We start from the raw sequence: 13,934 nt of genomic DNA, 5'->3' as shown, positions 1-13,934 counted from the left end.
CAGCAGCCTCACTCCAACCTCCTCTCAGGCAGTTGTAGAGAGCAATAAGGTCTTCCTTCAACTTCCTTTTCTCCACACTAAACCTTGCCAGCTCCCTCAGCAGCTCCTCCTAAGTCTTGTGCTCTAGACCCCTTCTTTGGGCGCACTCCAGCACCTCAATGTCCTTCTTCTATTGAGGGGCCTAAAACTGAACTTAGTATCTGAGGTGTGACCTCACCACTGCTGAGTACAGGGGGACGATCCTTTCCTAGTCCTGCTAACCACACTAATTCTGATACAAATCAGTATCCAGTTGGCCTTCTTGGCCACTGGGCACACTCCTGGCTCATATTCAGCTGGTTGTCAACCAACATGCCCAAGTCCCAGGACCCAGCACTTGGCCTTCTTAAATCTCATACAACTGTTCTTGGCTCACTGATCCAATCTGTACAGATCCCTATGAAAAGACTTTCTGCCCAGGAGGAGGCTGACATTCATTACCAGCTTGGTGTTACCTGCAAACTTACTGAGGGTGCACTCTAGGTCATTGATACAGATATGAAACAGAACTTCAGCATGACTCATTCTGGTGGAACGATCATTTCATTCAAAGAATGGTTTAGGTTGGAAAGGACCTTAAGATCTTCTAGTTCCAACCTTCTCCTGATCCTTCACACTAATATTTTTAAAGCTGAGCTTACGTCCCTGAAAAGGGCAAGGCTCAGGACTGGGAGCGGTGGAGTCTGGCCAGTCTGCCACCATCCCACCCCAGGCCATCCATGGTGTCAGTTTGTGTGAGGTGACAGAAAGGTGATCAGTGCCTGCTTCAAGGGTCCCTTCCTAACTGTCAATCCCTTCAGTGCTTCCAGCTTTAAGATGTGGCAAGTTAGAAAACAAAGCATTGTGGGTTGCCCTGTTTGGGATGCTGATGAATCACAAGAAATAAAGCCATGCCCTACAAAATGCCTTCTTGGAGTAGGACAAAGAGACTTCTTCTATGCCTCTGTCCAAAGAGCTGCATCTGAAGAGTCAAGAAGCAAGGTTTCTTTATTCAGAATCCAAGGAGAGAAAATTAGGTTTATTTTAAATCCAGAGGATTACTTTAAAATGAGTAGGACAAGAGTTAGAGGTCTGTGCAATGGGCAGCCTGAGTCCTTCAGAGGCCTTGTGACCCTTTCATCTTCCTCCTTCTCCTGGAATTTATGTTCCAGTTCATTGTTCAAGGCACCCTTTGGGCAGCAGGGGAGATCCACAGCATTAAAAAAGCTGTTTTATTTCAGGCTGACAAAATGCACTGCAGTGTCTGTCTCACACACAGCAACCGACATGGATTCATAGAGGGCTTTAGGTGGGAAGGGACCTTAAAGATCATCCAGTTCCAACCCTCCTGCCATGCACAGGGACACCTTCCAGTAGCCCACGTTGCTCAAGGCCTCATCCAACCTGGCCCTCAACACTTCCAGGGAGGGGGCATCCACAGCTACCTTGGGCAACCTGCTCCAGTGTCTCACCACCCTCACTGGAAAGAATTTCTTCCTAATCTCCAATCAAAATCCACCCTCCTCAAGCTTCAATCCAAGCCCTTGTCAAAACTCCCTTCATGGCTTTCTTGTAAGCTCCCTTCAGATACTGGAAGGCTGTTCTAAGGTCTCCACAGAATCCTTCTTTTCTCCAGGCTGCACAGCCCCAACTCTCCCAGCCTGTCCCCATAGCAGAGGTTTCCCAGCCCCCCAGTCATCTTTGTGGCCTCCTCTGGACCTGCTCCAGCAGCTCCCTGTCCCTCTTATGCTGAAGGCACCAGAACTGGAGGCAGTGCTGCAGGTAGGGTCTCAGGAGAGCAGAGGGGCAGAATCACCTCCCTCATCCTGCTGGTCACATTCCTCTTGATGTAGCCCAGCACATGGCTGCCCTCTTGGCTCTTCCCACCCATCCCCTCCCCTTCCCTCCCCTCCCCTCCCCTGCCCTCTCCTCTCCATTACTCAGACCTAAGAGCGTGACAATGGATACAAGCTTGAAAACACAATTCCATTTATCTACCAGCCTAGGGGCTGGAGTTGTTTTTCTTTTTCTCTCTTTTTTCCCCTCTTTTCTTTTAATTTCAGCACAAGTCATTGAATAAAAACTTTAGCCACAGTGAGAATTCTCATGAGATAAGAGAAATCTGCAGCTGTGCAAACCTCAAGTACTCATTTAAAGCAGCTCACTTGGATTTCTTTTGCTAGGTCTACAACTTTCCGTTTATCTTCCTTTCACTCTCTTATGTTCTGCATCTAGAAGATGCTGCTGACCACACAACCCATATCTAATATCCTCTATTTGGACTCTTCACAAATCATATGACCACACATCTTATTATTTTTTGCTCATTTTTTTCCTGTCTTTTTTTTTTTTTTTTTTTGGTCTTTTATAAAATTGTCAATCTCATCATAACAAACCCAACTCTTTCTGTGGTGCTGCACTGAAACTTAGAAACTGAAACACAATTTCTTCTGCTGATACTAATAATTCCTTTTCCATAGACTTCCTCATTCTCCCACTATTGTTTTACATTAGGACAAAATACTATTCTGATTCAATCCTTTTTCAACCAATCTAATACAGCCCAAAAGTGGAATAGCCAGCAGGCACTGCACATCCATCAGTTGACAGCTACAGAATCACCGGATAATTAAATCCAGAGAAAGATCCAGAAAGGGGAGGAACAATTAATTTGTCTCCTACTTCTCCATCTGTTGCTCTTCACTCCATACAATTGAAGATCAGCTCCTTGCCCTTTCTTCTTTCAGCCACCCAAAGCTGGAAGTGGCTTCCATCCCTGGGGCAGGAGAAACAATGCTTTGAGAAACTGAATATGACATGAGGGAAAAGAGATGTCTGATCCTCCCCCCCCCATTCCTTTTTGGCCCTAGGCAGGAAGTGTCTTCAGAAGTCCCTCCAATACCATAGTATCTACAAAAGGATCTTCTTTGTGATGGCTGTGTTGATGTAACCACAGCACAACGTGCAAACCTGTGGCTTGCAAGTTCTGAGCGTGACCATTCTGTAAACCATCTGTAAACTGCCCTAAAAGCAGAGCCTTGTCCAGCCTGACCTTGAATATCTCCAGGGAGGGGATCTCAACTACCTCCCCAGGCAACCTATGCTGTGCTGCTGTCCCCACTGAAAGCATAAGGTGGCCTGCAGCAAGAAAGCTTGGCTGGAGGAGGAATCCAAAGCAAGATTAGCTCGAAAGTGGGGACAGGATTTGTAGTTCTTTCTCCTAATGGCACATTAACTTTTTGCTTGATTCCCCTGAGCGCCTGAGAGCTTGTTCCCTGGGAGAAGAATCAACTCCCACCTGGCTTCAACCTCTTTTCAGGTTGTAGAGAGCCAGAAGGTCTCCACTCAGCATCCTTTTCTCCAGATTGAACAACCCCAGTTCCATCAGATGCTCCTCACCAGACCTGTTCTCCAGACCCTTCACCAGCTTTGTTGCCCTTCTCTGGGCACACTCCAGCACCTCAGTGTCCTTTCTTGGAGTGAGGGCCCCAAAACCGAAGCCAGTACTCAAGTTATGGCCTCTTATGTCACACAGGTTGCACACAGCAGTGAGCTAGACCAGGACTGTGGAAAGGCCACATCCACCCTTAACTCCCAGCTCATCTCCCCTCCCCCTTTTTACAGTGTGGTTTTGGCAGCAGATCTGGAGCTTTTGTGCTGTGATGGCCAAGGAGAGGACTGACTGGCCTTCTCCCCATCCCAAAAACTGTCCTCTGCAAAGCAGCTTTGGTTATAGCTGCACTAATGGTGGACATTAAAGCAAACTTGCAGCAACATGGTTTAGCACCAGACTGGTGGAGTCAGGTAATGGTTGGACTTGATGATCTTAAAGATCTTTTCCAACCTAAACAATTCTCTAATTCTGTGATTCTTAGTTAAATGAGTGGAGGGGGCTTCATTTACAGTTGTGTGGAGCAACAGTGCCTGGCAGTGGTTGGCAGGGATAAATGCAGCTGGATTTTCCCTGTAGTTAAGCCTCTGGGACCTGTAAGAAGCATAGTCCTTACCTGTGGTCCATCAAAGCAGTACAGAAAGAAGAGAAAAGCAGATGAAGCAGCCTGACACAGACAAACACAACACAAGAAGGACATGGACCTGCTGAAGTGGGTCCAGAGGACTGTGGTGAAGGCACCCTGTGGCCAGAATTATGCCCTCAAACACCAACAAACTTGTCCCAACATGTTTTGGTAAGTTTCCCCTTCCACCCTCCGTCCTGGAGTGGGGGACAAAGGCCCAGGCACCAACCTGTCTCCTAAGGGGTAAACAACTCCATGCACCCATCGCATGACATGCTCATGCTCTTTCCATCTAAGAGCATAATTCTAGCTTCACCCTTTCTGTAGGGTAAAGCAGGTTGTTGACAAGTGTGCCCATTGGCCAGATCCAGCCTCGAGAAATCTATAAGTGTTGCCCTCTTGTTTACCAATTTGCTCTCTCCTTTTGCTTTCTCTCGCTTTGCTCGAGCTACGCAAGCTCGCAGCACCCCTAAGTCTTCTCACTTCCATGTGCAAGCATCCTAGAGGCCTCTGCAACATGGAAAGAAGCAGCTCCCTGAGCTGCTCGAGGAACCAGCAAAGGAGATCTCTTCGCTGAAGCTACAAAAGCCAGCATCATAAACCCAGTCGCGTCTCAACGAGGACTGGAACCCCGAGGGTAAGCTTTAGCCCAGAACGTGAGGGTCTCACCCAAGCCTGGCGGTCCAACATCTGCAACTATAAGCAGCTGACCAAGCAGCAACACATCTTGTGTGACCCCTGCTGTTCGCAGGAGATAAGTGGAGCTACCGTTATCGCTCCACAGCCCTGAGCCATCAGGGTAATGTAACCCGGGATTTCCCGAGAGACACATCCTCTCCATTGAGTTCAAACCAAGGACTGCATCATAACCTTAAATGGGAAGCAGTTGCCGAGATCGGCATAGTCAGCTCACTTCGAGCCGAGGGGAAGTGCCGCTCCACTGTGTCCATTCCACGAAGCCAGTCTCCGGGATTGGAGACGGCTGACCCTGCCTACCAGGAACTATCATCTCGACTGTGAGGGCCGACCCCAAAGGACCTGGCCCCGCCATGCAGGACCACTCCCCGGACTGGCCCTGCCAGGCCGATTCTGTTCAGGAAGCCACACCGATCCTGCCAGCCCCCAGCCACCGCAGTTGCGTGGTGGGACTGCCCTGCCAACGGAAGCCGCCGATGGGCGGGAGGAGAAAGAAAGTCACCTCTCCCTTGGAGGCGGGAGGAGAAAGAAAGCCTTGCCCCAGAACGGGCCAGCCCCGGCCGGCAGTAGTGAGTAGCTAGCGTGATCCAGCAACTTACCTCGCTTCAAAGAAAGACACAGTGTATCTTTTCACGCATGCAACACTTAGTAACATGCATTTCAAAGCACCCGCGCCTAGCAGCATGATATTCCAGCTTGACTTGCCTCTTGATAACATTGTAAATGTCTCTGTATATAGCTACAGTCGCCAAGCGTCTTGTCGAGTCGCCATCTAGTGGACAAGCGGCGGAACTGCACCCTTCGTTCCCTTAATTGAAATCAATTCTGTAAATATTCTAATTGGGTCAAATTGTATATACTAAACCAGATATGGAATATATTTTCACAACCGTGCATTAGAATCAATAATAAAGGTGATTAATTGGTTATTAATAATTGTAATAATGAATAAAATATATTTTCATAATTCATAATTAATAATTCATAAATTAATAACCATCCTCCCTCCCTAATCACCATAAGGATGACCACAAAGATGATCAGGAGGCTGGAACACCTCTGATCTGACTTTGAATGTCTTTGGGGATGGGGCATCAGCTACCTCCCTGGGCAACCTGTTCCAGTGTTCCACCCACCTCGTGCTAAAGAACTTGTTCCTCACATCCAATCTCAATCTGATCTTCTCTCATTTCAAACCATTGTCCCTCATCCTGTCCCTGCAGGCCTTTGCAAACAGTCTCTCTGCAGCCTCCTTGGAGCCCCTTCAGGTACTGGCAGGCTGCTCTTAGATCTCCCTAAAGCCTTCTCTTCTCCAGGCTGAACACCCCCAGCTCCCTCAGCCTGTCCTCATAACAGAGCTGCTCCAATCCCCCAGTCATTTTCATGTCCCTTCTCTGGCCCTGCTCCATCAGGTCCATGTCCTTCCTGTGTTGAGGGCTCCAGAGCTGGATGCAGCACTGCAGGTGAGGTCTCCCCAGAGCAGAGCAGAGGGGCAGGATCCCCTCTCTCCACCTCTGGCCACACTGCTTTGGATGCAGCCCAGGCTGCCCTTGGCCTTCTGTGCTGCAAGCTCACACTGCTGGCTCCTGTCCAGCTTCTCCCCCACCAGCACCCCCAAGTCCTTTTTTGCAGGGCTGCTCTCAATCTCCTCACCCCCAGCCTGTGTTGATATCTAGGGTTGCCCTGACCCACCACATCTATTGATACTTTTGTGTCTATGAATCCTTTTTTTCAGGCAGACTTTTATCATTACCAAGGTGCTATTTATTTAAAGGAGCTCAATGAGCTTTGCATATTTTACCTATAAAGTAAGCCTGTGTGTTTCTGAATATGAGAATTATCTGTTTGAATATTCTACAGAGGGTTTTTTTTCTTTTTTTTCTTAAATCACTGAATTATTAAGCTTCAAGAAATCTTCTTAGCCTAAGCTTTCAGCAGTAGTGAAGCTGATATTTGAAGGAAAGACACTGTCACTTATCCCCCATCCAGCAGCCTCAAATCAATTAGCTGAAGATAGCAGTGGTTTACAGATCAAAACCACAGAAAGATTTGGCCCTGAAAATGATGCCATGTCCAAGATAGTCTAGACACACACCAAAAAAAACGACTAGTTCACTAGCTCACTAGGGTCTCCACTCTGATGAGACCTCACCTGGAGTGCTGTATCCAGCTCTGGAGTCCTCAGCACAAGACAGACATGGACCTGTTGGAGTGGGTCCAGAGGAGGGCCACAAAGATGATTAGAGGGCTGGTGCAGCTCTCCTATGAAGAGTTTGGGTTACTCATCCTGGAGAAGAGAAGGCTCTGGGGAGACCTTACTGTGGCCTTTCAGTACTTAAAAGGGGATCTGTAAGAAAGATGGGGACAATCTTTTATAGCAGGGCAACAGCACAAAGGGTAGAGGTTTTAAACTAAAAGAGGGCAGATTTAGACAAGATATAAGGAAGAATTTTGTTACAGTAAAGGCAGTGAAACACTGGAAGAGGTTTCCCAGAGTGAACAGCAGATGCCCCATCCCTGGAAACGTTCAAGAGAAGGTTGGATGGGGCTCTGAGCAACCTGATCTAGTTGAAAATGTCCCTTCCTGGTGCAGGGTGGGGGACCTTTAAAGGTCCTTTCCAACCCAAGCATTCTGTGATTGAAAGAAGCAAGTAGGACATGCAAGCCTACAGTTAACAGTCACTGAGGAGATCACCTGAACTGCAGTCCTATTTCCATGGACTTTGTGAGATGAAAAGCAACCAAGCCTGTATGTGCAACCTTTAGACAAGTAACACAGCCATTAATAGTTGTGTGGCTGAGCTCCTTGCTCTTTTCTTAATGTCTCTGGCCCAGCAGAAGTCTGATTCCTGCATACAAACTGCGACAGCTTCCCAGAGAGAGGAAGTGTGCTTCTCCACGATGGTTTCAGCCCCACACCTGGGTTTGTGCACAGGTGAGAGATTGGTGTGGGGCAAAGGGAGGCAGCCCAAGGGCAACATTCAGATTTTGTGCTTTAAAAGCTGGCAGCTCTGGCAGGGGTTGGCCTGCTTGGCCTGGGGTGGAGGGCAGAGGCTGGGGCTCAGGAATTGTGGTTTCTGAGCCCATCACAGTTTGGCTGGAATGAGGAGACCCCTCCAGGCCTTCTATTCCCCATGAGTCATAGAATCATAACATGGTTTTTATTGGAAGAGGTTCACAAGATAATCAAGTCCAGCCATGAACCTGGCACTGCTAAGTCACCACTGAACCATGTTCCTAAAACCACATTCACCTCCAGAGGTGATAACTGCACTACTTCTCTGGGCAGCCTGTTTCCCTGCTTTACAACCCTTTCGGCGAAGAAATGTTTCCTAATATCCATTCTAAACCTCCCCTGCTGCAACTTGAGGCCATTTCCTTTTGTCCTATTGCTAGTTCTTTGGGATAACAGACTGGCATCTACCTCACTCCAACCTCCTTTCAGGTAATTGTAGAAAGCCATGTGGTCTTCCCTCAGCCTCATTTTTCTTCAGACTGAATAACCCCAGTTTCTTTAGCTGCTCCTCCCCAGCCCTGTTCTCCAGACCCTTCCCCAGCTTTGTCGCCCTTCTCTGAACACACTCCAGCACCTCAATGTCCTTCGTGGAGTGAGGGCTGAAAATTGAACTCAGAATTCTAGATGCAGCCTCACCAGTGCCCAGCCCAGGGGAACAACCATGCCCCTCCTTCTGCTGGACTGATCCAGGCTAGGCTGCTGCTGGCCTTCTTGGCCACCTGGGCACACACTGGCTCACATTCAGCCAGCTGTTGTTATAAAAACTTGTAGCCAATCCAATGAGCAAGTATAAATATTATTAAAATGATTGATAGAAATATATTTGTAGTAACAGCAAACAAAGCAGCGCTGGGTGTGGCGGGTGTGGCGCTGAGTCTTGGCTCCACCTGCAGCGCACACAGCACATAGCAACTTGTAGCTCCTTTATACCTTCGGTCACAGACATATTCAAACAGCTTCTTGGAAAAGTGTTCAGTTCCCAGAAGACTCCTCCCATTAGTTTTGGCTCCTTGCACAGCCGTGGTTACACTCTGAGGGTCTTCTCCTTCCCTCTCTGGTGGTCGTGGGATGAAGTCAGTAGTCTCCCTTGGTTGTCCTCTATTTGACCTCATCACCCTGCGCATGTGTACTTAGTCCCTGTTACATAACATCCTGTAACTTTTAGGTGCCAAGCTGACTTATAGCCATATATGGTTTCAGCATATAACAAATAACTCATATCCTGGATCCACATGGCTTCAATCAACATAGCATATAGCAAATAACCTACATATCCTGGTGTCTCATTTATCCAGCACGAATCACACCTCTCACACTGTCAACCACCATCCCCAGATCTTCCTCTACCCGGCAGCTTTCCAGCAACTCTGCCCCAAGCCTGGAGCATTGCATGGGGTTGTTGTGACCCAAGCCCAGGACCCGGCACTTGGTCTTGTTGAACCTGAGTCCCTGCAGCGTCCCCTCACCCAGCCGCTCGGACCCTGCTCTCCGCGCTCCGGCCACCCCCGGCGGCCACCCCTGGGTGGCGCTGTTAGCTCACGGGACGTGGCCGCTGCCGGGCTGCCGTGCAGGCGTTCGCGGGGCCTGCTGCAGAGGCTCCCCGGCCTGGCCGCTGCCTGCGGGTACAGCTCAGCCATCGCGCCCCGCTCCCGGCCCTGCCGGGGGAAAGGACCCTCCAGCCGGGCCTTTGAGGAGATTCTTCCCCCTTCGAAGGGCTTCAAAAACGGAGAAAATGGGGGGATGAGGAGACGGGAGGCTGTATCTCCTTCTCTGGAGACTTTCCAGCCCCATCTGGATGCATTCCTGTGTGACCTGTGCTGGATTCTATGGTCCTGCTCTGGCAGGGGGTTGGACTTGATGATCTTCGAAGGTCCCTTACAACCCCTAACATCCTGTGACCTGTGATCTTCAATGCCCTCTAGGTGTTGATTAGAGTTTGGATGGCAGCTTGGGGTAGAGTTAGGAAGCTATTGGAGAAATGGTTCTGCAAAATTGAAACATAGAATCATAGAACGCTCCAGACTGGAAGGGTCCTCCAAAGCTCATCCAGTCTGACCTCCCTGCAGTCAGCAGGGACATCCCCAACTAGATCAGGCTGCCCAGGGCCTCATCAAGTCTTACCTTGAATATCCTTCAAAATAGTAGAGGTGGGGAAAAAAAAGAAAACAAAGGGGAAAAAAAAAACAAAGAAAGAAAAAAGAAAACCAAAAAAGGGAAAAGAAGACGAAAAAATGTGGGAAAGGTGGTATTTGGCTGGTGGAAAAAATAATAAAGGACATTTAAATACAAGGGAAAGAGTGTGAAGGGCAAAGTCAGCGTTTTAAAAGGACAAGTTGTTCATAGTTAAGTATTAGGAAAATGTAGGAGAAGGAGTCTGGAGTTTGGGCTGCTGCCTGCAAGAGCCAGAGCATTGATTATGAAAGAGTAAAACGTGAAGAGTGCCAGGGGGGGAAGGTAGGGGTGCAGAGCAGAGAGTGGCAGTGGGGCGGGCAGCTTGGATGACTCCGTCCATCTCCTGCCCCTTATCAGGGCCCTTCTCTGTCCTGCTTCACTTCTGCTTCCTCTTGCCAGGGACCTCCTCGGGATCTCTGTGCCATATCCCTGGAGACCCAGTTTTTGGGAGCTAGGCGGTTGATGGCAAGGTGCAGGCAGCGTTGGCAGTGGGAGTCATCTAAAAATGCACAGCTAAGGAATCAGTGAGAAAGGAAGAGAAAAAGGGAGGAAGGGAGGAAGGAAGAGGGGAAAGAAGAGAGGAAGAGAGGAAAGGAGGGAGGGAGGAAGGAACAGGAAAATAAAAGGGAAAGGGAAAAACTAGTGATTACTGCCTTTCCCCTCCCTGCTCTTCGGGTGTCCAAACAGCGGCAGCTCCCCGAGGACGTCCACGTTTGTCCCCAGTGCCGAGGCAACATGGCAGGCCAGTGGGCAGTGGACGCTCCCGGAAAGGCCTCTCTTTTCTCCTCGGTGTTGGATAACCGCGATCGAGATCACTCTGTTACTTTAGCTGCCAAGTTTCTCTCTCTGCCTCTCACCTTGCCCCCTCCCGCGCTCTGATACCTAACGCCCTTATTAATATTGCTCGTCACATAAGGGTGACTTGAGTTGAATTTCCACATTCCTGAGAGCCAGCTGAGTCCTTACCTGTCGACCTACAAGCTCTTTAAAGATCCTGTCTTTGCGGGATTTTTTTTTTAATTTTATTTTAGTTTATTTTTTATTTTACATTTTTTTAATGATCAAAAATGCATAAATTGAGTTGCAATCCAAAAATCCGCTTGCTTCCCACCTTGCAATCAATATGAAGAGGGGGTGGCGAGAGGGAGCCAAGGGGCAACTCGAAGGCAGGAGAGCAACGGCAGTTCCTTGGAGCGACGTGCCTGCAGCACCCCGAAACGGCAGGGAAGCGACAAGCAGGGAGCTGCCTGGGCCGTCCACCGGGACCTTCTAGGGCCACGCAGCCCTCCCGCCCCGCCGCTGCCTGTTGCTCCAGGAACGATGTGCAGCTGGGGACAGCCTCGTCCACGATGTCCCTGTAGCGGCAAGGAGGGAAAGGGAAGGAATGAGCAAGAGGGAGCACGCCAAAGCCAAGAACTAAGGTTACGCCGAGGGCAGAGGGAGATGAGAAAGGAAGCGGAGTTGCTCTAGCAGCGTGCCCGCCCCAGCTGCGGGCAGGGCTTCCCTGTTTGCAGGGCGCTGGCGAACGCCACGGGCTGTTTTTTCTGGAGTGTCGCCGGCAGATTGCTCGGCCAGTAGCAGCCACATTGCATCTCGCTGCGTTTGTTTAGTTATTTCTGGCACGGCTCTCGGCCCTCCCTTACAGCCACAGGTGCCGCCGCGGGGGCCGGCGGAGCGCGGCGGGGGCGCAGCCTTCACGTCTAGCACCACGTGGCAGCACCGGTAACTCCGGCGGGGCCGCGGGCCCCCCGAGAAGAGACCCATCGGGTTTACGCTCGAAGTCCTGGACGGTGCGGGTGCAGCGCCAGAGCTGCTTGGCGTCCCCGAAGCAAGGACGGAGAGCTCCTCGGCCCCTCCACGGGCACTCTCCGTTGCTCGTTTGAAGACGCTCATCAGTCTCCTCGCGTTTCTCCCCCCTGACACGAGCCTTGCAGCTCGGCATATCTGGCTCCGACTAGAAAAGAGTCCGGTGTGTTGCTTCCGGGCCTACCGTCAAAGCTCTTACTGGCTCGTGCTGTGTTCTTGTGCCGTGTTCTTGTGCCGGACACTCTGCAGGATTGGGGAAAGAAAGAAACCACGACTGGGAATAGTCAGAGGAAGGAAAAAGGGAAAGGGGATTTTATTCACGCCTACTCTGCTTCATCCGCACGATTTCAGCAGCCGTTGAGTCGGCAACCATTTCAGTGCCGTTCTGGCCCGCCCAGTTTTGTCCAAAATACACGGGTTTTTTTGTGGACGGAGGAATGACAGATGCTGAAATGCTCCTATTAGGTGTTACCGACATTACCCTACTGTTCAGTGCCACATCATTTTGTTAAAGGGAATATATTCGTCTTCAAACAGCAAAACAAATGCACTGGATGACATATTTGCAGGAAAAAATTGAATGTAATTTAGCAAGTTATTGTTATCATCATCATCATTATTTTTTCCAAAATGTGTTTCAGACCCGAGTTTTAGAGTTTTGATTTCCCCCCAAAAAAAGAAATGGCGCGATTTCGTTTGTTTTATACAAGTTTTCTGCTAAGCTGTGGATAAAACCAGCTTCGATCCGAAAATTGTGGAGATTGGTAAACTGGCTTCGTTTCAGCTGGACTGGCTCTAGCTGTGCCGGCACCATTTGGAAGTTTTCCAGCGCCAGCATTTGCTTTGCATCTTTACAGTTCACTTTAAGACGATCCTGGGATGTAAATGATCATTGAAAAGTAGAAGCTTCTCTCTCTTGCTAATGACGATTAGTGTGAGAATGGTTATATGAAACGAAACCCCAAGCCTTTATTATTATTCGTAGTAGTAGTATTCGCATATTGAGCGGCAGAATTTTTTTTTTTTTTCAGCAGTTCCGCAGTTTCTGTTCCATCTGAAGGAGTATTTCCTTGTGTCACGGAATCAGCTGCACCCATGTGCCGGAACACCTGGAGGAGATGTTCCCAGGTTATTTGGAAGAACTCTTAGCCAAGAAAACTCTTTCAGTCATCAAGCACATAACCGGAGACTAACATTTACAAAGCCTGCTGACTGAGGAGACATCTGAACCCGGTTCTTGTTTATATCGGCTGCCTTGGTGGTAAACAACCTGCAGTGCACGTTTCTTTTTGGGGGGGATTCTTTTTCAAAACCTCCTCCAAAAAGAAAAAAAAAACAAAAGGGCAAACGGCCAACGAGGCATAGTTGGGACTACACGGGAGGGTCGAGCATCCCCTCACGCCTGTGCCAAGGGGCAGCAGCCGTCCGGTTCGGGGAAAAGGCAGAGGAGAGGCAACTCACCTGCCGGGAAACCTCTCTCCGGACTGACATCTTCTCGAGAGGGAGAGAAAAGAGGAGACGCCGGCTCCCTTCCTGCGGGAGAGGTGCGGGGACCCGGGAGCCGCCGGCAGACGGTCCCCCCCCACCCTTCCGGTCCGGCTGTTCAGTGCCTTACCTCCCCTTCTCTCACGCCAAATCCAGTCTCGCCAGGGAGCTGTGTGTGTATCTTTATTTCTCAGTCAGGCGGGCTACCACAACATGTACGCCTTAGTTATTTTTCGTTTTGAAAGATCTGCCTGAAACCAGAGCTTCGTCTTCGACACTGGGGATGAAAGAAAAAAAAAAAAGGAAAAAAAAAAAAAAAGCCAAACCCTGCTGGTCGGTGTAAGTGGGGCAGCTGCCTATAATAAAGCAATTAACCCAGAGCAGAGCTGGGTGAGGAGTGTGGACTGATTGCAGCATGGGCTGGATCAGTCTCTCCACTTTCAGTCTCCCTTTTAGGAAAGAAAAGGGGGAAAAAAAAGAGAGTGAGAGAGATAAAAATGCAGGAGGATTGCAAGTGACTGACTGCCCAATGGCAGCCCTGGGTCTCAGGAGAGTTACAGAGAAAGGGAGAGAAAAAGGGCAAGAGACAGAAAGATATGCACTTTTCGCCCATCCCTTAAACCATCCTCCTTCCAACAGGAGCACCTGTAACTGTAACAACTTCCAGCCACTGAGACACGACAGGCAAGAGACCAGAGGCAACAGCAGCAGGTAGTCTGCACAGG

This window comes from Indicator indicator, chromosome 3 (assembly GCF_027791375.1).
Source record: "Indicator indicator isolate 239-I01 chromosome 3, UM_Iind_1.1, whole genome shotgun sequence".
Classification (NCBI taxonomy): domain Eukaryota; kingdom Metazoa; phylum Chordata; class Aves; order Piciformes; family Indicatoridae; genus Indicator; species Indicator indicator.
This window is presented reverse-complemented; position numbering follows the sequence as displayed.